The sequence below is a fragment of the Bos taurus genome, chromosome 4 (genome assembly GCF_002263795.3).
Source record: "Bos taurus isolate L1 Dominette 01449 registration number 42190680 breed Hereford chromosome 4, ARS-UCD2.0, whole genome shotgun sequence".
Classification (NCBI taxonomy): domain Eukaryota; kingdom Metazoa; phylum Chordata; class Mammalia; order Artiodactyla; family Bovidae; genus Bos; species Bos taurus.
In genome coordinates this window covers 28,994,952-29,019,701 of record NC_037331.1, presented here as the reverse complement: position 1 = coordinate 29,019,701, position 24,750 = coordinate 28,994,952, and the positions used below count along the sequence as shown (strand labels likewise).

Sequence of the window (24,750 nt, the reverse complement as noted above, 5' to 3'; positions counted from 1 at the left end):
CTTGTTTCATCTACAACTTTTTAGAGATGAATGGTTGAGCTAGTGGGATATGTTATTGTGACTATGATTTCTAGATTCTTCCAATAATAAAGAATAGAAGCCATCAAGAAGTACTTTTCACTGAAATGTTACAGAAAGTAGTGTTCCTTATGCTGTGAACTGAAGATTGCCTATAACATAATCACCTGTAGAGTGATTCTTTACTATTTCAGGAGATACTGAATTTGTAGATGTGGTGTGATGCCCAACAATATGCATTGTTACTAACTTCTCAAATAGTGCTTTATATACTGTGCTTTAAGAGCCCCTAACATAATAGACTAACGCATAGACTCCTCAAAGGACTTATGTGTGCTTATTGATAAACTCCAGCGTCAGATGCAAAGACAAAGAAAAATGAACTGCTGGAGCCAGTGTCTCTTTCCAAGGTAGTTTATGGATGAAAATACCTTGGATATTATGGATATTAATTGTATGAGATGTTAATATTTTCGGAAATAAGACTTCCATTATTGAGTTTAAGGAGATGCTGGGTTAAATTTAAATCCTGTTGGAAAAATTTTCAGGAACTTAAATAGGCTTCCCTGGTGGCTCAGATGGTAAAGAATCTGTCAGCAATTCAGGAGACCCAGGTTCGATTCCTGGGTCAGGAAGAAACACTGGAGAAGGGAATGGCTACCCACTCCAGTATCCTTGCCTGGAGAATTCCATGGACAAAGGAGCCTGGCAGGCTACAGTCCCTAGGGTGGCAGAGTCAGACATAACTGAGCAACTAGCACTAAATAGGCCAACATGCAAATAGATTCTCCAAAGGAAGAATCCTTTATTCAGGGAACATCTCACAGACTAATTTTACGTAAAGAACACTGCTGAACTAAAACGATTGTAGAAATGTGGAAACTAAAAAACAACTTGGTGAAGAGACTGATTTCACTTCTTCAAGAGAATTACTGAGCCGGCATGAGTCAGAGCTCTGACTGTTCACCACCACCTCATATCAGTGATGACTTTTGGTTTCAAGTAAGAGAGTCAGACTGTCATAAGTTAAAAAAAGGAAATTATTGCAAGGAAATTCAGAGCTCACAGAATCAGCAGAAGGCTGAGAGCCTAGGATTAAATAAGGCCAGAAACCAGGGAAGGTGTAACTAGTAGCAGTTAAGTATCCAAAAAATAAGAATGCTTTGTTTTCATCCTTTCATCTTTGGACCACTTGCTAGAGGTTCAGAATCCTGGTTGAGAGTATCTAATTTTTGAGGTCTTTATTCACATGCCAGTCCTCTGGCTTTCTGAGAGTTGAGAGAAGGAAGGAATAACTCTTGCCTTTGGCTTCCTTAGTGGAAAATAAAATATTTCAACAAGCTGATAACAAAATTATCTTAGGTTGCTGAAGGAAGCCCTGTAAAGTGACAAATACTCATTACTCAGATAGCCTGAATTCCATGGACTACTCCTTTACACTACAGTTGGATTTTGTTCATGATATGGCTTTAATTTAGCTACCCTACCCATTAACCAGTGCTTTGCTTGGCAATGTTGTTTATTTTCATGGGTGCTTTTGAATGAAATATTTTATCTGTGCATAGTCAAATTCTAGCTTCCTATTATCTTTCTCTATGTAGCATGTAGCAAATTAAAGCATATTTAGCCTTTAATTCATTTTTAGGATGATTATAGAGATGTGATGTTTTAATTAATTTATTAGCTTTGTGAAATTTTTTATTGATAAAGTTTGTAGCAGACCCCATTGTTAATGACATTCATGTGCCACCACAGGCATATTACTTCATTCCACCCAACCAGAAGTGCTGGGAAATGGGCACTTCTGAACAGTCTCAAGGGCTGACCTGATGGGAAGTGAGATGTAAATACCCCGGCTCCCTTGTTTCTTGAAAGGAGTCACATTGGGCCTTGTGTTTCATATTAGTGCTTCTCAAATGATTTGGGGACCAGTTTTTCATTTTCAATCTATCATGGATTGGAAAAAAAGTAAAATGAATTATTAGAAAAATGGATGTTATAAAAATGTCAAGTTTTTATCAAAGTTTCTAAGTTATTGCTTGTAGTTTATATATATAATTTTTCCTGGATGTGTTCAAACACTGGTACTGTCACACACTGTATTTTGAGTAATACTGAGCACTGTTTCCCTAGATTCCCTGTAGGACTAAGCTGCAGTTGCCCATAGAGATAAGTGTATTCAAACATCCTTCATTCACTGCCTTTCCCTCCTTCCTTTCTCCACTGTTCCCTGATATTTCCTTATCTCAGGGTCCTCTTCTAGAGGAACCTAAACTAAAACAAGTAATAATCAGTCTGGAAACTACTCTGTGGTATTCTCCATATGTGAATTTGAATTTTATTCTTGTCTAGCTAACAGGCAACCTGCAGAATAAAAAGCACAAGGGCTTTGAAATCTGTTAAAAAACAATTTTTAATCTGCTACTTAGTAGCTGTAGAATCTTGGGCAAATTATTTAATTTTCCTGAGACTGAATTTATTCATTTATGCACTGATGAAATTAAAATAGCTATCAAAATTGCAAATTAAAACCAGGTATCATTATGCTTCTATTAAAATGTTCCAAATCTAAGACACTGGCAACACCAAATGCTTATAAGGCTGTAGAGCAACAGAAACCTTCATTCACTACTGGTGGGGATGCAAAATGGCAGAGCCATTTTGGAACAGTTTGGTGATTTCTTACAAAACTAAACCACACCCTGCTCACATTATCCATCACTCGTACTCTTTGCTATTTATCAAAAGGAGTTGAAAACTTATCTCCACACAAAAACCTGCACATGGGACATTTATAGCAGCTTTATTTAATTGTTAAAAGTCAGAAGCAACCAGAATATCCTTCAGATGAATGGATAAATACACAATGTATATCCAGATGATGAAATATTATACAGCACTAAAAAGAACTGAGTTATCCACCCATGAAAAGACATGAGGAAACCTTAAATGCATGTTCTTGAGTAAAAGAAGGCAATGTGAAAAGGCTACATACTCTATGATTCCAACCATACAATATGCTTTGGAAAAAAGCAGAAGTATGGAGACAGGAGAAAGATGGTTGCCAGGTTAAAAAAGGGGAGGGAAGGGTAAATTGATGGAACATGGGAGATTTTTAGAGCAGTGAAACTTCTTTGTATAATGCTCCAGTGGTGGATGTATGTCATTGTACATTCCACGTAAAATACAGCAAGAGTGAAGTCTAATGTAAACCTTGGACTTCAGGTGATACTGGTATGTCAGTGTAGGTTCATCCGTTGTACTGCTGTGAAATGGAATGTCGATAGTCGGGGAAGCAAAATATGGGAGGGTATGGAGCAAAAAGGAACCCTCTGTACTTTGTCATTCAGTTTTGCTGGGAACCTAAAACTACTCTAAAAAGAGAATCAAAGGGGAATGAAACATGTTAGAATCCATCACATATTATCCCAAGAGTTTTTGTAATGGTAATTTAGGTTGTTTTAATTTTACAATGTAAACAACATTGAAAATACATAAATACTTATTTCAAGACTTGCATATTGTCATAAAAATAACATCAAATATCTTTGGCTTTACTGAATACATAACTTTCCTTTTCTGGAACTATACAATTCTTTACCCACATTAATAGATGTAGTGAGCATGTCTTTATATAGAAGTTTGTAATCCTAGCATTCTTTATGATGGTCTAGTTTAATGTCTTCTTAATCAAACAGATTGTTTCGCAGTCTTTTCAGCCTGAAGTCATCCTGTACAATTTGATATAATAACTGTGTGAAAGCTTCACATATTTGTACATGACAGGGACAACTTACTTAATACTGATTTTATTTAACATTTAGCACGTTTAAACTCAAATGCAGTCAAGAGGAGAAATGAATATATATTTTAAATCTTATTGCTTTATTGCTCAATACTCTAAATGTATAGCAGTGTTAAGGATTCACAGCTGGTTCTCCCAAATAAAGGTATCAGCAGACATTGTAAAGACAACATTTCACCATTGACATAGTTCATCTGTTGAGCCACAATGGTATGTGGACTGATTTGCACATCATTACACAGCTTAAAGCTTTTCTGAGCTTTGGTAATTCAGAGTAAGCCCACGACTAAAATTCTCTCTCTAAGTATTTTCTCATGATCACATTGCCTCTGGAGAATGAAGTCACTACAAAATTTAAATTATTCTAATCAAATTCACATGGCATTTTAAAACTTGGAATGCTTTCATTTTCATCCCCCTTCTCCAATTTCAAAATTACTTCATGTTTCACCTTGAAAAATGTAGCCTTTTACAGTGGTGAGGAAATTCTTTGCAAATTGCATGCAGGATATTCAATTTAAACATTTATGTAATAAATATGTTAATGTTTATTGAACATTTACTACATGTAAAGTGATAGGGCCTATGGAAAATACAAGCATTAGTAAAACCCAGTTCCTTTTCTTGAAGATATTAGAACCTGATTTGGAAGTGATATGCAAAAATAAAAAAAAGATGACTGAGTTGGTAAATAGAATAGCTTAGAAATAGGATCTAATATCCATGATAGTGTAATATAACACAAAATCTGCTTGGAATATCAATGCAGAGAGAATAAAAAATAAATAGTTTTGGGACAATTGTGAGTTATTTAGAAAAAAAACCAACATGGATTTGTAAACATTGCATTTTTTAATTTTAATTTTTCCATCTGAAACTAAACCTTTTCTTTCTTTTTTTATTGAAGTATAGTTGATTTACAGTATTATATTAGTTTCAGGTGTACACCATAGTGATTCAATATTTTATGTATTAAACTCTACCACCTATGATGCAGGAGACCTGGGTTCGATCCCTGGGTTGGGAAGATACTCTCAAGAAGAAAAAGGCTACTCACTCCAGTATTCTGGCCTGGAGAATTCTATGGACTGTATAGTCTATGGAGTTGCAAAGAGTCGGACCCGACTGAGTGATTTTCAAAAAAAAAAAGTTATTAGAAAATAATGGCTAAATTTCCATGTGCTGTAGAATATATCCTGTTGCTTACCTATTTTATATTAGAAACTTACTTTATACCAAAATGCATTCATGATGGATTAAAAAGCTTAGTGTAAAACTTTTAAGACAATATATACATACATATATATATATTTTTTTTTCTGGCATTGGTACCAAAAGTTCTCTCTAAATGTAGAAATAGTGTATCCAATTTCAAAAGAACAAATCAACAAATTTGATGATGATTCTTTAAAACTTAGGTGTTTATAAATATTTCAAAAAAGGGTAAAAATACTTAACACAGAATATGTTCATACAAATGGATAAGAAAATATGTAGTCTACAATAGACATATATGCAAAAAAGCATCAGCATATGTTTTAAGGATAGGGAATACAAATGCTTAAAAACATGGGGGAAGGTTCAGGGTTATCTGTTATCCACAAATTATTAATGAAAAAGCAATGCCATTTTTGCCCACTGAATGCTCAAAGAATGTTTAAATGACAATACTTAGTCTAACAGTAGAAGGTTGAAATAGGAACTCATTAATGTTAGAATGGTAAATTGGCTCGAATTTTCTTGCAATTAGTTGACAACGTATAATAAAATCTGGCAAAGAGCTGGCTCATTTGAAAAGACCCTGATGCTGGGAAAGATTGAAGGCAGGAGGAGAAGGGGATGACAGGATGAGATGGTTGGATGAAATCACCGACTCAATGGACATGAGACTGGGTAAACTCTGGGAGTTGGTGATGGACAGGGAGGCCTGGCGTTCTATGGTCCATGGGATCGCAAAGAGTTGGACATGACTGAACAACTGAACTGAACTGAACTGAACTGAATAAAATCTGGCTCAGATGGTAAAGAATCTGCCTGCAATGCAGGAGACAAAGCAAGTTTCAATCCCTGGGTCGGGAAGATCCCCTGGAGATAAAATATCTGAAACGTTAATTTCTATCTGGAAAATTTGCCTCCTACTCCTTGGAAGAAAAGTTATGACCAACCTAGATAGCGTTGAAAAGCAGAGACATTACTTTGCCAACTAAGGTCCGTCTAGTCAAGGCTATGGTTTTTCCTGTGGTCATGTATGGATGTGAGAGTTGGACTGTGAAGAAGGCTGAGCGCTGAAGAATTGATGCTTTTGAACTGTGGTGTTGAAGACTCTTGAGAGTCCCTTGGACTGCAAGGAGATCCAACCAGTCCATTCTGAAGGAGATCAGCCCTGGGATTTCTTTGGAAGGACTGATGCTAAAGCTGAAACTCCAGTACTTTGGCCACCTCATGCGAAGAGTTGACTCATTGGAAAAGACTGATGCTGAGAGGGATTGGGGGCAGGAGGAGAAGGGGACGACAGAGGATCAGATGGCTGGATGGCATCATTGACTCAATGGACGTGAGTCTGAGTGAACTCCGGGAGATGGTGATGGACAGGGAGGCCTGGCGTGCTGCGATTCATGGGGTTGCAAAGAGTCGGACACAACTGAGCGACTGAACTGAAAGATTCATAAATAAAGTTTTTTATAAAGATGGACATTTCAATATGATATAAATCACAACAACAACAAAATGCAAACTGTTTTTCACTCACTAAAAGAACCCTTTTCAAAGCTAAAGCAGCAAAGAAGAGTATCACGTGTTTTATGCATGCCCTAGGTATTACCTGTCTTCCATTAGTTAACAAATTTTATTAATCCCACTTTAGTGAAGTTCCTGCAGTCTTTTCCTTCTTGTGTAATTCCTTTATTGCTGTCTTAGTTCAGGCTTTTCTCATCTTTCTCTTGAACTCCCAGCCATCTCATCCCCACAGTGCTATGAGAGTTTTCCTTCAAAAATACAAATCTAAACTCAAGATTGCTTTGACTATTTGGGGTTCTTTGTGTTTCCATACAAATTTTAAGATTTTTTGTTCTAGTTCTGTGAAAATGCCATTGGTAATTTGATAGGGATTGTGTTGAATCTGTAGATTGTTTTGGATAGTATAGTTATTTTAACAATATTGTTTCTTCCAATCCAAGAACATAGCATATCTTTCCATCTGATTGTGTCATCTTCAATTTCATTCCTCAGTGTCTTTTAGTCTTCTATGTACAGGGTTCTTGCATCCTTAGGTAGGTTTATTCCTCAGTATTTTATTCTTTTTGATGCAGTGGTAAATGGGACTGTTTCCTTAATTTCTCTTTCTGATTTTTGTTATTAGTATATAGAAATGTAACCAGTTTCTGTATGTTAATTTTGTATCCTAAAACTTTATTGAATTAATTGATGAATTCTAGTAGTTTTCTGGAAGAATCTTTGGGATCTTCTGTGTTTAGTATCATGTCATCTGCCAGCAGTGATAGTTTTACTTCTTCTTTTCCAATTTGGATCCCATTTCTTTCTTTTTTTTTTTTTTTATTATCTGGTTACTGTGGCTAGAACTTCCAAAACTATGTTGAATAAAAGTGGCTAGAGTGGGCATCCTTGTCTTGTTCCTGAAACTAGAGGAAATACTTTCAGCTTATAATCACTGAGTATGATGTTAGCTCTTGGCTTGTCATATATGGCCTTTATTATATTGAGGTGTGTTTCCTCTGGGCTCTGGAGAATTTTTCTGGAGAATTTTTATTGTAAATGGATGTTGAATTTTATCAAAAGCTTTTTTCTGCATATATTGAGATGATCATTTGGTTTTCATTCTTCAACTTGATAATGTGGTGTATCACACTGATTTGTGGATATTGAAAAATCTTTCCATCCTTGAATAAATCCCACTTGACCATGGTGTATGGTACTTAATGCATTGTTTAAGTTCAGTTTGCTAGTATTTAGTGGAGGATTTTTGCACCTATGTTCATCAATGATATCAGTCTATAATTTTCTTTTTTTTTATATCTGTGTCTAGTTTTGATATCAGGGTGATGGTGGTCTCATAGGATTAGTTCAGAAGTGTTTCTTCCTCTGCAATTTTTTGACATAGTTTCAGAAGGATAGGCATAATTCTTCCCTAAATGTTTGCTATGATTTGCCTGTGAAGCTGTCTGGTCCTGGACTTTTGTTTATTGGGAACTTTTTAATCACAGGTTCAAATTCAGTACTTGTAATTGGCTCTGTTTGTATTTTCTACTTCTTCCTGGTTCAATCTTGGGAGATTGTACCTTTCTAAGAATTTGTTCATTACTTCTAGGTTGTTCATTTTATTGGCATACAGTTGCTTAGTGCAGATGCTTATGGTTCTTTGTATTTCTGTGATATCAGTTGTAACTTCTCTTTTTCATTTCTGATTTTATTGATTTGAGCTCTTTTTCCCCTGATGAGTCTGGCTAAAGGTTTCAATTTTGTTTATCTTTTCAGAGAACTAGCTTTTAATTTCATTTATCTCTTTCATTTTTTGGTGTCAATTTTGTTTCTTTCTGCTTTGATATTTGTGATTTTTTTTCCTTATTCTAACTTTGAGTTTTGTTTGTTCTTCTTTCTCTAGTTGCTTTAGGTGTAAAATTAGATTGTTCATTTGGGGTTTTCCTTGTTTCCTGAGGAAAGGTTTTATTGCTATAAACTTCCATCTTAGACCGCTTTTCTTGCATCCCATAGGTTTGGGATTGTCTTTTCATTGTCATTTTATCACTAGGTATTTTTTTATTTCCTCTTTGATTTATATTCATTGATCCATTGGTCGTTCAGTAGCAGATTTCCTCTTTGATTTATGTTCATTGATCCATTGGTCATTCAGTAGCAAAAGGCTTAGCCACCCCATGTTTGTGGGGTTTTTTTTAAAGCTTTTTTTCTTGTAGTTGATTTCTAAACCCATAACATTGTGGTTAGAAAAGATGGTTGAAATGATGTCAGCTTTCTTAAGTTTCCTGAGACTTGCTTTATGGCCCAGCATATGATACATCCTGAAGAATGTTTCATGTGCACTTGAAAAGACTGTGTATTCTGCTGCTTTTGGATGGAATGTCCTATAAATATCAGTTACGTCTATCTGGTATAATGTGTTATTTAAGACTTGTGTTTCCTGATTAATTTTCTGTCCGGATGATCTGTCCATTGATGTAAGTGGGTGTTGAGGTCCTTTAATGGACCAGAAACTGGTGGTCCAGAGTCGACAATAAGTAAAGGAGAGAGAAAGAGAGGCTGATATTCCTTGGTTTACACAGAAAACCCATAAAGTCCTTTGACACAGGGCTTGTGTTGCTCATGAAGGCACCTGGCGCCCTCTCGATGGGGTGAAGGTACATTGGTGCCTTCTCGAGAGGGTCTTAGAAGCCTGGGCAGGAGAATGAGCACTACAGGTCTCTGCGCTCCAAAGGATTAGCCTGAGAGAGAGAGAGAATGAAAACAACACACGGGGACCAAAGCTCTGATGGAGCAAAGGTGTTTTAATCAACATGGTGTGGGCATATATACTGTCTTACAAGGTAGTTATTCTCAGCAAAGATAAAGATTAAAATTCCAGACTTACAAAACATAGGCAATCCATATTAAAGAGAAAAAGTTGTAAACAATCACTTTTACCGTATGGTTCATAAGAAGGAAGAGGGTACTTATTACCGTATTGAAAAACTAACGAAGGAAATGTCTGAATTCCTCAGCCCCAGGAGAGGCTTGCCTCTCCTCTTAATTCCTGAATATTCAGGAATTAATAAGGAACAGAGGATTCCTGACAGATCCAAAACAGCACACAGGAAGTCTCCTATTAAATGCTTCCTGACAAGTGGGGTATTAAGGTTTCCCACTATGATTGTGTTACTGTCGATTTCTCATTTTATGGTGTTAGTATTTGTCTTACATATTGAGGTGCTCCTATGTTGGGTGCATATATATTTATAATTATGTTATTGTTGTTAAATATATCTTCCCCTTGGACTGATCCCTTGATCATGATGTCATGTCCTTCTTTGTCTCTTATAACAGACTTTATTTTAAAGTCTATTTTGTCTGATATAAGTATTGCTACTCCAGCTATCTTGACTTCCATTTGCGTGGAAAATGGAACTGGAAGAATCAGGCTTCCTGACTTCATACTATTCTATAAAACTACAGTCATCAAAACAGTATGGTACTGACACAAAAATAGACATATTGATCAATGGAACAGAACAGAAAGCCGCCAGATAAACTCACATACCTTTGATCAATTAATCTGTGACAAAGGACGCAAGAATATACAATGGAGAAAAGACAGTATCTTCAATGACTTGTGCTGGGTAAACTAGACTGCTATGTGTAAAATAATGAAAATAGCATACTCCCTAACACCATATACAAAAATAAATGCAAAATGGATTAAAGACATGAGTGTAAGACTGGATACTATAAAACTCCTAGAGGAAAACATAGGCAGAACAATCTGATATAATACACAGAGTATCTTTTTGGATCCATCTCCTAGTGTAATGGAAATAAAAACAAAAGTAAATAAATGAGACCTAATTAAACTTTTAAAAGCTTTTGCACAGCAGAGGAAACCATAAATAAAATGAGAAGACTGCCTGCAGAATAGGAGAAAATATCTTTAAACCACAAAAGATTACTCTCCAAATATACAAATAGCTCATGCAGCTCAACAGCAAAAAAAAAAAAAAAAAGCCAATCAAAAAATGCACAGAAGATCTAAAAAGTCATTTCTCCAAAGACATACAGATGACCAAAGGTGCATGAAAAGATGCTCAATATCGGTAATTAGTAGAGAAGAGAAACAGAAACAAAACTACAATAAGGTATCACCCCGCATCCATCAGAATCATCAAAAAATCTACAAATAATAAATGCTGGAGAGGGTGTGGACAAAAGGAACCATTCTGCACTGTTGGTAGAATGTAAACTGGTGCAGCCACTATAGAGAATAGTATGAAAATTCCATAAAAAACTAAAAATAGAGCTAACATATGATCCTGTAGTCCCACTCCTGTGCATATACCTGGAGCAAGCTATAATTCAAAAAGATACAGGCACCCCAATGTTCATAGCAGCACTGTTTATGGTAGCAAAGACAAACCACCTAAATATCCATTGACAGATAAGTGGATAAAGAAGATATGGTGTATGTACACAGTGGTATATTACTCAGTCATAAAAAAAGAATGAAATAATGCGATTTATCATACTAAGTGAAGTAAGCCAGACAGAGAAAGAAAGATTATTATATGATATTGATTATATGTAGAATCTAAAAAAAATGATACAAATGAACTTATTTACAAAGCAGAAATAGACCTATAGACCTATAGAAAGCAGATTTATGGTTACCAAAGGGGAGAGTAAAGGGAGATATAAACTAGGAGTTTGGGATTAACATATACACACTACTATATAAAACAGATAGCCAAAAAGGACCTACTGTATAACACAGGAAACTATACTCAATACTGTGTAATAACCTCCAAGGGAAAAGAATCTGAAAAGCAATATGTATGTGTGTGTATATATATATATATATATATATATATATCTCTCTCTCTGAATCACTTTGCTATACATCCTGCCTGAAACTAACACAACATTATAAGTAAACTATATTTCAGTTAAAAAGTAAATTAAATAAAACTCTGGACAAAGAGAAAAAGATAGTAAATAAATAAATAAACTTGTTATTATTTTCTTAAACCCATCTATGGCTCATCTTATGCCATTCCCAACCTCTCTCCAAGCCATGACAGACCTTTAGCCTCATGTTTGAAACTCTGAATATTCTGAAAGCACATTCTAGGTACTACTTTCAGTGGCATGCTCCTTGCCTCCTCCTATTTCCATCTACATGCTGTACAGAACAGAATCTTGATTTTTGTACAAGCACTTTTGCTTGATTTTTTTTTTTTTTTGTAGCGTTTTCCCTCAGCTGAACATTTCTTTCCCTAATTTTTCTCCTTTTTTGTCCTACTCTATTCTCAAGAATTATATCTATTGCTACGTCTATGTCTTTCTGGATTGCTGCTGCTGCTGCTGCTAAGTCAACCCAATGGGCTGCAGCCTACCAGGCTCCTCCATCCATGGGATTTTCCAGGCAAGAGTACTGGAGTGGGTTTCCATTGCCTTCTCCACTTTCTGGATTCCTCTAGGCATAATCTAAAATGTTTTTCACTTTGAAGTAATCTTTAAAGGAAAATTTTTATTTAAAATGTTATGTGTTTTTATAACAGAAAATATGAAGAACATATTACATTTGCACGGTGAATTTCATTTGCTTTATTTTTATGTAGTTTTGTTCATACTGGATTTACAGGTTTTGTTGTAAATCTCTTTCTATGTTGTATATTATTGTTAAGTGAGTTTGTAGTTCAGTCTACTTAAATACATTCCTTGATTCCACTAGATTTGACAGTGAAATAGACAGTATGCTTAAACTGGGTAATTTGAAGAATATTTGACAATACAAGGACTATTCGCAACCATGGGGATAGGGTCCAGTGATAGTGTTTTATCCTTGAGTTAGAAACCATGGGGAGATACATCATTATCCTTAGGCTTCAAGGGGCAAAAAAAAGGGTGTATTGCTGGACCTCAGAAGTACTTAGTGTGTGGATATCACTTGACAAGTTCTGTCATCTTTGTTGAAAAGTCAAAGCCAGCCCGAGGTCATCTTCAGGGAGGGACAGGAAGAATAACTACCCCCTACTTCATTCTTTCCCTCTTCTCTGATCAATACACATCACTGGCCAAGCCCATCCCTAAACCAGGCAGTAGTGGATTCTAGAAAGACTAGCAGCTCAAGGCAGAGAGCAAAGTATAGTGGGAAACTGGTGGGACACACAAAAGGGACTTGGCATACTCCTAAGATAGGAAGTGAATTGTTTATTGTTTTTCTACTACTTTAATAATAAACATATTTGCATAAACGTTTATTCAAATTCTTGAAGAATAAGATTCTTCCTTAACTAATTTCCAAGGTGAAGTTACAGCTTTGCTTTTTTCAAAGGACCCAGAAAAATAAGAATTAAAGGACTTGATGAGATGCTTTGCCCAGTTAAAATCCCGGCCCTGGGAAATGATTGTGACTTTAAAAATGGCATCTTAAGGCAGACTCCCAGCAGGAAATAGAAAGCAGAGTTAAGCTAGGTAATTGAAGTTTGCAGGATGGGTTTTATGGAAGGGAGCAAGTGATTGTATAGTCCCTTGGGCCTTATAACAGAGGGGAGCCTTTAGGACCCTTGTCTTGAAGTGTCAGGAGGAGGAACTGGTTCAAGAAATGCATCCACAAAGGGCATGGAAGATCTGTGTATAGACGGCCTCCAGATCAAGAGAAAGGAGCTAATCAGTGAACCAGCAGGGAATAAGCAGGGCAAATAAGTGCCCAGATGTCAGTTTCTTCCTATCCTCCAAACTCCTGCCAGTGGGCCATACAAACACAGTGGAAGCCAGAGATGAAGTAACTCTTTAATGCAGTCTACACTGACCAGCTTTCTGGGACACACAGAGAGTAGAGAAGGGAACTGGATGGGTGAATGGAAAATATCTAACACATTTAGCTTTAAAGAAGATCAAATGACCAAGGGAAAGGAGATTGGCTTTATTAAGATAGCCTTAATCTATCTTGGCAAGATTAGCAAAAGAAACATGAGACTTGCTCCTTAGTCTGAATTTCACATCTTTGCCTAATGGTTACACTTTTGTATTTCTGTTAGCTGAGGTCTTTTCCTCTAAAATACACCCTTATTTATGCTTGGATTTCCTGAATCGTCTAGTCTGTGAAACACAAGTTTCAGCATCAAATATGAACACATTTTATTTGGCCCTCATACTATCCACTCGTAGAGTGGTTCAAAGAATTATTGCTTTTTGTGTGTGTGTATGAAATGTTTTAAAATCAAAAGATTTCAAAATACCCTACTTCAGCTTCTCCTGGACAATCAGAATATTGGGCACAACTAGGCTTACATTTCTGCAAGGCAGTGAGCTAGAGTTGCATATTTGCTGCCACCTAAGGAGCCTAGGCTCCCCAGTTTGCTTCCGTCTTCAACATTCCCTGTTGTTTCTTTGAGAGTCAGTTACCATTTTTCACTATAATCATGTTACTGCTTTTCATTTACCTAGACTGGATTTGCTTATCTATGTTACATGCCTGAGTCTTGGGGACATTTAAGTTTGATACTTGCACCAAGTTAAGTTTGACCCAGGGCTTCCCTGGTAGCTCAGTTGTTAAAGAATCCCCCCACAATGCAGAAGATGCTGGTTCAATTCCTGGGTTGGGAAGATGCACTGGAGATGGGATAGGCTACCCACTCCAGTATTCTTGGACTTCCCTGGTGGCTCAGCTGGTGAAGAATCCACCTGCAATGTGGGAGACCTGGGTTTGATCCCTGGGTTGGGAAGATCCCCTGGAGAAGGGAATGGCTGGCTACCCACTCCAGTATTCTGGCCTGGAGAATTCCACAGACTGTATAGTCCATGGGGTCGCAAAGTGTCAGACATGACTGAGTGACTTTCACTTCACTCGCGCTAATGATCCTTGCACTAGAGGCTTATGGACAGAGGAGTAGTGCCTAACCTTCAACTATTTCCTTAGGATCAACTGAACATTTAATATCAGTGCAGCAGGAACTCAGTATAGCCAATGGAATTTGGCATAAGTAAAATTACAATCTTTTCACAATTCCTTTTACCAAATAATGATTACCTGTTAACCTGTTCTGTGTCCTGGTCCTCACCATTTTCCATTGTGCCTCTTCTCTCCGTGTTTTACTCAGCCTATACGAAGTGGTTTAGAATTATATCAGCTTCTCTCCTGTTAAAACAGCTTTGCTTTTGTGAAACCAGATCCTGCCTAGTTGGTTTTAGATCCTGAAACCAAATAATAATATGGCCTCCATCATGGACACTGAAGACAGCATTAAGCACGCACACAAGCAAAGAGCACATATGACAGGTCTGTAACAGGTTTCATTATTTACATAAAGTGGTCAGTAAGACATTGGGCCTGGCACCTTTAAGAAACTATTTATAAGTATTTTTTTGAGTATTAGAAAGGTTAAAATATAATAGGAGTTTGAAGAACTTAAAGGTTCATTTTACCCAGATAGCTAACAATATGTTTCTAGAGAAGGGAGAGATGTAACAACTCAAAGCATAATTGCCATACAACCTTCTTTAGAAGGATAGCAGAGCTTGAAAAATCATTCCAAAAACCTTACTCTGTTTTGGTTTTCTCTTATCTATTTTAGGACCTAGGACAGAAGATTTCAAGATATATTAAAATACAAATACATTTATGTTTTAAAGAGGGTGAAAAAATAATTTTACTCAGTAAAAAAACACATTAAAGATTCTTTCTGGCTTTGGGTTTAATGGGAAAAATTAAAAACAGTAAAGTTAGAACTTGATAATTTTTGAGAAATTTAATTTATTAAATTAGTGTTTTCCTTCAACAAATACATTTTTAAAAGAAAAACATAGTTTTGATTTTTTTTTCTTTTTACCACAAATGTAATGTAATAATAACATGTTCAGAAAAGCTTATTGTCATGACAAAATAACACAGTTATGCCAAAGTAATTATTATAATAATAGCCTATTTCACTTTTTTCCCTTCTCCACCCAACTCTTTTTTTTTTAATGAGCAGACTTGCATTGCTTAGCATCTAAGGCAGATGACAATGCATTCACCAACCTAGTGTTTGCTTTTTTGGGGGGTGGGGGTGGGGCAAGACAAATCCCATGTAGAAGGAGATGAATCACAGCATGATAACATCCTATCAACAGCTTCTGTCTCATCTTGAACTATGTAAATTGTATAGATTATTTGATTGATCTTGATATTAAGGTGGTAAAATTCTAAAAATATTGACTGATATTTTGATATCTACCTTCTAATGAAAATCTAGTAAAGGTACATAGCAGTGATCCTATTACACTTGAACTGGCTGTTCAACATTTACTAAATGGTGCTTCTTACTGGCCTAACAAGCATTAACTGAGTGTTAGGATGTGCCTCGGTCCTAAAGAAGTGCAGAAGAGTAAACTGAGAGTCTGGCACAGGTCCTTCTCTTGCCATAACATGGCAGGCTAAGTGCCTGAGAGCGCTTAGGCCAAAGTTTGTCAGTAGGCAACGAGAAAGGGGAGTGCTGACAGAATCACCTGTAAGGATTTTCCTATTTCACTCTTTAGACTCCACCAATATATATATGTATATATATATATATATATAGGAGTCACAATCTCCAGGTAAAGACGCTAATATTCTACATGTTAGAATCACGTACATAGATTTTAAAAACTACTGCCATCCAGCATTCTTTGAATCAGAATCTCTTGAGTTGGAGGTTGAGCTGATATTTAAATACAGTTGGTATTTCAAAAGAAAAAAGAAGCCTGACAAACTATTCTAATTTATAGCCAGTTTTAAGCACCACAATCTCACTTGTGTAGGTTGAGAATATTTACAGATAATCCTGATGTTCCGACTCTAGTGCCTCTGTTCACCCTTTTTCTCCATTGCTTATTGAAAAATCCAGACCTGTATAATGAAGAAAATCACAGGGAAGAATGGAGTATCTCACTGCTGGGCCAGATCGGGGCCCAAGTTCTCGATCTCCTATTTCATCTCGATAATACTTTGTTGGGGGAATAGGGGCTGTGCTGTGCATTGTAGTGTTTACCAGCATCCCTAGCTTTTACCCACTAGATGCCAGTTGCATTTTCTCCCCAGTTGTGGCAATAATTAACTGTGTCCAAACATTGCCAAAGGTCCCTTGAGAGGCAAAATCACTTCTGGCTGAGAACTACAGGTCTAGGCAATAAACTAAAGCAAGACCTAGCAAGAAGGCCTGGGACTGGGGTAGACCTGGCCAGATATAATTTGAAATTTTTAAATGCAAACCAGAATGTGTGAAGATTTATCTGGGGCTTTATCTTTCATCTGAAGAAGTCGCATATTATTTTGAATTTTTCTGGTTGTTTATTGTGGTGTAAAAAGCTACTGTAAATCTTAGTGGCTTAGAACAGTGACAACATTAATTTTATTCACAAATCTGAAATTTGACCATGGCTGGGTGAGAGACCTTGATTTTGCTCTATTGGGGCGGCCAAAAAGTGGAGAACAAGAATCATCTAAAAGCTCACTAGCATGTCTGATGGTCGATGGCTGGCTGTCAGTTGGGGCTTTAGTGGGAGCTATGGCTGAAAAATCTGCATGTGGCCTTTCCATGTGGCAGACTGGCTTTCTCATAGCATGATGATTGGATTCTAAGGACAAGCATACCAGGAGAATTAGGCAGAAGCTGTACTGCATTGATGAGCTGTCTCAAGAGTCATATAACATCATTTCCACTGTAGCCAGTCTGCCCAGATTCAAGAAGGAACATAAAACCTATCTTTATGTTCAGATGAACAGATGCCAATGTCATCTTATAGGAAGAGCATTTAAGATGGTGTGCATGGGTACAGTCATCTTTGGAAAATACAAAGGCAGATCATTTAGTATTGCTTACCTGGTGTCTATCACAGAGCTAGCTAAAGATTGTTCTATGAAATACCTATATCAATAAGCTGGGGGATTTTTATTTCAGATGCCAATTTCTGGACCTTTCCCTTGAGGACTCTCATTTGGCAGGTCAACTTTAGGCATCTGGTTTTTCAATAAGTCCTCAAAGTAATTCTTATGTATATTAAGGATGTTCTTTGTTTATACAGATGCTTTCATCATTTACACATTTGCATTACTCATTTACACATTTTCTTCCATGAAACAAGGTGGAGATACAGAGAGAGGAATGTAGCTAACTAGAAGAACTGTTTCAAACATGTCTTTGGGGTTGTAATATGCATATATTGCTTGTCAAAAGACACTGTGAGAGTAGTGATGCTCACTGGGGTTTTGTGAACATTTGATTTGTTTTAGTTCCCATGCATCAAAATGAAAAGAGGAAAGAGATAACATTATAGTCCAAGTCAAGAGATTTGGGATTTTTTTTTAGTCTATAGTTTTGCAGTCAAATTTTATAAGATTTTATATTACATGTAAAACTATACTTTCAGCATCAAACAAAAAAAGCAGTGTTTATAATGATGTAGCTGGAGTTGTGTCATAAGGAAGGATCCTTTGTAGATACTTAAAAAATGATAATGTATATGGTAATGTGAATACCATTGTCAAGAAGCATCATGAAAAATGTGGGAAATGAAATGCTAATATAGGGACATCTCCCTGACTTAAATTTTGCTGATCAAGCAACTTTAGTTACTTAAAATATACTTGAGAAAACAGCTTGTCAAAAAAGCCTCTGTACAATCAGAATACAAAAGTTCCTACTTTACTTGAAGTGTACATACTATTAACTTGCGTGAAAATCTATCTAACAGCAGGACTCCCAGCTCCCAGCAACAGAGAACATGTAGAATGGGTCAGAAAATGCTCCCAGCAGCAGAAAATGTATAGAATGGGTCAGAAGTGGATGTCTTCAGATTGGCACAATGAGGACAAGGACAACCAAGACAACAATAACACAAAACTTCATGATTTCAAAGCAAAATAGTTTTCAGTTTTTTAGAGTAGAGGAAACCCACTTTTATATTTCATTATTTTTAGGGGTATCATTAGGTACAGTAACTACTTTTCATCATGGGGAGAATGAGTTTTTGAAAAGCTTCAACTATTTTAATTATATACTAGGAAAATATTTTAAAACTTTAGAAAAAAATTCTTATAATCGGTTAAAATTAAATAAACTTTGGTACTTCTAGTAGATAAACCTCTATTCATAAAATTATTTTTTATAGATTGCTTCCTTTGCAGAAAATGCTAGATAAGAAGTGTTTATTGATGTACTCATTCTATTAAAATATTTTCTTTTAAAAAATTGTTTATGTATTATTTATTTTTTGCTGCACTGGTTCTTCATTGCTGCCTCTGGGCTTTCTCTGGTTGTGGCAAGTGGGGCAACTCTTCACTGCAGTGCATGGGCTTCTCATTGTAGTGACCTCTCTTGTTGCGGAGCACAGGCTCCAGAGCATGCAGGCTTCAGTAGCTGTGGCAAGGGGGCTCACTAGTTGCAGCTCACCGGCTCTAGAGTTTTGGTGCATAGGTTTAATTGCTCCGTGGCACGTGGAATCCTCCCAGACCTGGGATCAAACCCACATCCCCCGCACTGCCAGGAGGACTCCCAACCACTGGGCCATGAGAAAAGTCCAAGATAAAAAACAAACAAACAAAAAACAACTTTTTTTTTTCTAAAAACCTTACATATGACATAAAATCTAACTTAGATGTCTAACATGGAGAACTATATCAGCATTTCAGTTATATTCATATCTGGGAAGGAACAGAACCAAGTAGAACCAAGCAGAACGAAGGATCATTTAGCCTGTCACCAAGTCCTATTGAGTCTAGCTCCAAAATTCAGCTTCAGTGTGTTCATTTCTCTTGCTTCCACTGTCACTACCCTTGTTAATGTCACATCAGCTCTCCCATCTGTGCTTCTGTAGTAGGCTATTATCTGTCTCCCTCTTCACTTGGCCCATTCCAACCCCTTTTTCATGAAGTCATCAGATCAAGTTACTTCCTTCTCTAATATGCTAATGTGACTTTTCATTCTATTTCAAGTAAAACCCAGCATCCTTACTCTGACTCTCAAGGCCCTGTATGATCCAGTTCCTTCATACTTCTCCAATCCCATCTCACAAAACTCCCCTTTGCTCATTATGCTCTGTGTCCCTTGGCTGGAGATAGTTTTGCCTGATTCAATCAGATGTTTCTTAGGAGGCAAGTAAAGGAAGTGAGAATAGGATATGGAACAGGGAATTATTAACTCTGGTATCTCATTTACCCTTAAATATATTCAAGAGATTACACCCATTATTTCTGTATTCTATGGAATTCAAAAGATTTAGCATACACATTACATTCAGCAGTGGTTCAATAAACAGTTTAATTGCATTTACCTTGGATAGTTGGAAATGAGAAACATTTTCTTTATTCAGGCTTCTCCTATATTTACTCCATGTCATCCAATTAATGATAATTTTAATACAGATTATGACAAAAATAAGCCAGTTTCTTAAAGCATTAATAACTGCTACATTTTTCTTAAAGCCAGAAACCATGACTTAAATATTTTTATCTATAAGATGAGCTTAGGAGTAGAAGTGATACATAATAAGGACCCAAAATTTCTTTAATGAATGGAAAATTTCAAACCACTCAGAGGACCTAGTTTAAATTGCCTTTAAGTACCAAATAGATTAAGAAGTGGTTATAATTATATAGGCTGCTGATGCATGTATACAAAAGTGAAAATACATTGTGAAATGTCTTTTTACCCTATACTTATGTGAAAATATGTGATGTTGCAGGCAAAAGTTTTATTATATATTGATTATTACATAAGACCTACTAAGACAGTAGGTCTTATGTAAAATAAAACAAAAAAGAAACCTTTAGGTGGCGGCCAAGAGCTATGATTATGAATTCCATAGCCTGCTTTTGTGAGAATTTATGATCTTGTTTGAAAGTGGTCATGTTAAACCACAAAAATTCAGTGCAAAGCAAGTATAAGAAATAAAGATAGGCCTGAAAGGAATGGATTTGAATGAGAATATTGCAATCAATCAATCAAATCTCTAATTTTGATTTAAAAGTTAGTATTTTGATTATGAATATTAGGAAAGATAATTGTATTGGTATTGGGTCATGGAATTAATTATTCTTGGCAGTTAAATAATTGTTTTAATCTTGAAAGAAATCATCTTTAAACAAAATGGTAGCCTTTTAAGAACTCAGAGAGTGTAATAAAGATGTCAAAACTGTCCAGATGCTCATTGTGCAATTGGAAACTCCACTCAAAGTTGACACAAAGTCTCAAAAAAAAAAAAAAAGAGGTCAATGAGCTAATTCATTCTTGCAACATCTGCCAAGCTATGGCTTCTTGGAGCATAATGTATTCTTTTTTTCTTCTTTTGCTGCTCTCTCAAATGAAGAGCCAACCAAATCCAGCATACACCTCTTTCAGTTTTAGAAAAAAAGAAGGAAAACTGAAATAATTTTTTTAAAGCATTATGATTTTCTGTCAGTGTGCACTGGTTTTTCTTCTCTGCTAGTTCATTTCTTCAGTATGCACTAAGTTACTTAAAGAAGAAACAGTTTTAAACATCACTATTAGATATTGGTCTATAAAAGGTATAATTTTAAAGTTTTACATTAATGATTAGTTCTGTTAGCATTTAGACTCATTTTGTACATTTTTGACAATGTTTTTGGCAACATATACTTTAGATATTTGCTTTCATTTAATCAGAATTTTGGTGATGAAGTGTCTCTAATTCAGTTCTTATCCACCTCAGTAGCACACATTTAACATCAACTGTATGCACACCCAGGGGCATGGAGGAGAGAAAACAAAAGACAGATTCAGTATGCATGGAAATTTATAAGCTTTTCAGATGCAAGAGAACAGAAACAAGTAAAAATACTATAGCAAAAACCACACATTGTTTTTGAGCAATAAGAAAGGAGAGAAGGAAAAATATGAGTTGATATTAATTAAGAAAAGCTCTATAGAGAAGATAAAATTAAACTGATTAATAGTTTCCCAGTACATTATTGGGAAAGTAAGCATTTTAATTCATAAGAAACTTTATTTCAATTACTTAATGTTAATATTCCAAAATTATACTGTAGTAATACAGATGTAACAAGAGCGTTGAACAGTTTCCTTTCTAAATATTCTTCACTGTGTTAGTCAATGGAGATGGTGACAGTTCAGTCACTCAGTCTTGTCCAACACTTTGTAACCCCACGGACTGCAGCACGCCAGGCTTCCCTGTTCATCACCAACTCCTGGAGTCCACCCAAACCCATGTCCATCGAGTTGGTAGTATTATCCAACCATCTCATCCTCTGTCGTTCCCTTCTCCTGTCTTCAATCTTTCCTAGCATCAGGGTCTTTTCCAATGAGTCAGTTTTTCACATAAGGTGGCCCAAGTATTGGGGTTTCAGCTTCAATATCAGTCCTTCCAATGAATATTCAGGACTGATTTCAGGATGGAGTGGTTGGATCTCCTTGCAGTCCAAGAAACTCTCAAGAGTCGTCTCCAAAACCACAGTTCAAAGCATCAATTCTTCAGTGCTCAGCTTTCTTTATGAGCTTTCTATATAAGAACCCCATGAAAAGAATGAAAAAGGAAATGGTGACAGTCCCAATCAAAAAAGCATTTAGTATGTGGCTGGATTACATAGCAAGCTGCACAAGGAGGATTTCTCAGAAATTATTTTAGTCCTTTAGCAGTTTGCAATGTAAAACTGTCTAGGAGTAAAAATTAGGCTAAAAATCTGAAATTTGAATGTATGGGATTTATGTTGTAGAAATATTTTCTATATCACCATGAACGTATTCAAAATTATATTCTTGAAGCTAGAAATCTGAGAGTTGGCTCTTACACTGTCTCTCATGGTGAATATGGTGATAAAGTTGTGGTCAGAGTACATCATTTCTCTGGAAGTATCTTCCTTCTATGTAACATGAAAGAGGAAAACTATGTCTCTAAATTTCCTCTTAACTCTAAAATGTTATGTTCAAGGATTTTTGGAGAATAAAACCCCCAAATCATTCAACATTATCAAAGTAGAAAGTTTTTTTCCATCTCATGAGTAAAAGCATGGCATATTTCAGTGAGAACTGCAAAATGAATCTAACTGTATATAGTACCCTATGCATAGGTCAAGATGACTCCCTAGCATTGTGCAATGTTCAGCCTGTATGACTTATATGTTGGCTTAATAATTATATCAATAATAAGGAAAATAAGGTGTACGAAATTCCTCTGCAGTAAAAATTTTATTATAGCAGAATACAGAATTTTATAAATTGGTTTTGTTTCCAACCCATGGTCCATTTTAGAATCTGAAGTCTTTAAGCAAGATAAAAACTGTTAAATGCAAAAGCAGTACTGAAGAAAATGGAAAGAGCATATATTTTAACTATGGTGAGTGATAATGATTGACCAAGGTTTTGAGTGCTATAAAATCAGTAGATATCATGGGGCATGAATGTTTTCTGATGGATTTAAAAGGCTGAAAATTAGTCAGTGACTGAGTGTGACTTTTAGGTGCTTAATAAATGTAATTTACATTAAACATTAATTTCAAGTATGACAAAGCAAGCATACATGAATAATCTGCCACTGTGCTAATAGATATATTGTAAACTGCAATTGGATAGAAATTTGGCTACTTTGGTTGAATGGGAAGGAAAGTTGATAGCCTCAATTTGTTACATCTTTATTCTGCTTTGTCAGTTGACCAACTATATATGAAAATTATTTTATCTTGAATAGAAATTTGGCTACTTTGGTTGAATGGGAAGGAAAGTTGATAGCCTCAATTTGTTACATCTTTATTCTGCTTTGTCAGTTGACCAACTATATATGAAAATTATTTTATCTTGAGTGACAGCAACTCAGCATGCTGGACTTACTAATTTCAAAGTTCTGTTCTTCTCTACATGATTAGGGTGAATAATGCCTGACCTAGGCAAATAAAAGTGACAAATCTCATTGATTCTACTCACTGTGAACTTACAGGGAGGACAAAGAGACTGGTTAACAAGAAGGAAGCCTACTATTTAAGATGTTATTTCCTAAAGCTGAGTTTTTCTTCCGCTTTTATCATAATAAATTGCTCCAGTTATAATCTTTGACACAAAGTCTGGGATTCAAAGAATCAGGAAAAAGTAATACATGGAAAGAGAGAGAAAAAGAATTAATCCAGAAACAATACATAATAATAAAAAAAAGAGAGCAAAATTTACAAATTTCTAGGAGAAAAGAAGGAACAAAGAGAAAAAGAAAGGCAGGTAAGGAGGCTGAGAATAAGGATAATACAGAATAGGTAAAGATCGAAGAGGAAAGACAATAAGAAACAAGAATGAAGCCAGTGAAAAAAGTGACAAAAATGTAGAGCAGAAACAGAACAAAATGGGGGAAAGGAGGTCAAAGCTTAAGAGCAAAAGCACAAAAAGGGCTAGAGGACGGCAGGCAAAGAAGTGAGAAACAAATGGAGCGGGTGCAGTTGTCTGGATTATAAAGCTGGGAGAAAAGAAGGCAGACAGGAGGGCTGGCGGTTGCAGAACAGAAAGTCACCAGAACCAGTGGTTTTCCTTTGTCTTTTATTAATGGACTTCATGCCACTTGAATGGAACTTGCAGATGAGTGTGAATTATTTTACTGGTATCATTTATCATTCCAAGTCTGCTATAATGACGTTAGGGATTTGGCATAGGGGTGTGAGCCTTAACTGAGGCTATCAACTTTCCTTCATGTTCAACCAAAGCAGTCAAATTTCTATCTACTTGCTGTTTACAAGCTCTATTCAAATGGCATAAACTGGCAGTAGGGTTGACTAGTCAAATTCTGGACATTAAAAAAAAGAACAAAAGATAATCTGTTTGTATTTAAAAAAATAATTGTATGCCCATTTGCTCACAGTCTCATTGTTAGTGTATAGGTTGAGTTGGTTGGTTGTTTATCAAATCAAGTTGACTTAAATTTAGGCAGTTGCATGAAAATTCCCCAAATTGTTGAAACATGTAATTGACACTATGAGAGCCAGCCAAATTGTTAAAATAAAACAAACCATCCAGTCACTATTTTAAAAGGCCTTTTGCCCAGGTAGTGAGTTTTAAAAACTGATTTGGGGGAAAAAGTCTATTTAAGGTTGCAATTAAGGATACCAAGAATAATTTGTTATTAGCAGGTCAAAAGAGATCAGAAGTAGTTTGTTAGCTTTTAATTGCAACTTGAAACCTAGATATATTTTCTGCTTTTCTGTCTTTTCATTTTGCTCTTTAATAGCCGCTGAGCAATCT

General features: G+C 35.9%; 1 pseudogene; it reads left to right on the top strand.

Moving 5' to 3' along the window:
• The first annotated feature begins 960 nt into the window (after nucleotides 1–960).
• The window catches only part of LOC100138363 (large ribosomal subunit protein eL6-like), a 73,992-nt pseudogene continuing 50,202 nt past the window's right edge, over nucleotides 961–24,750 (top strand).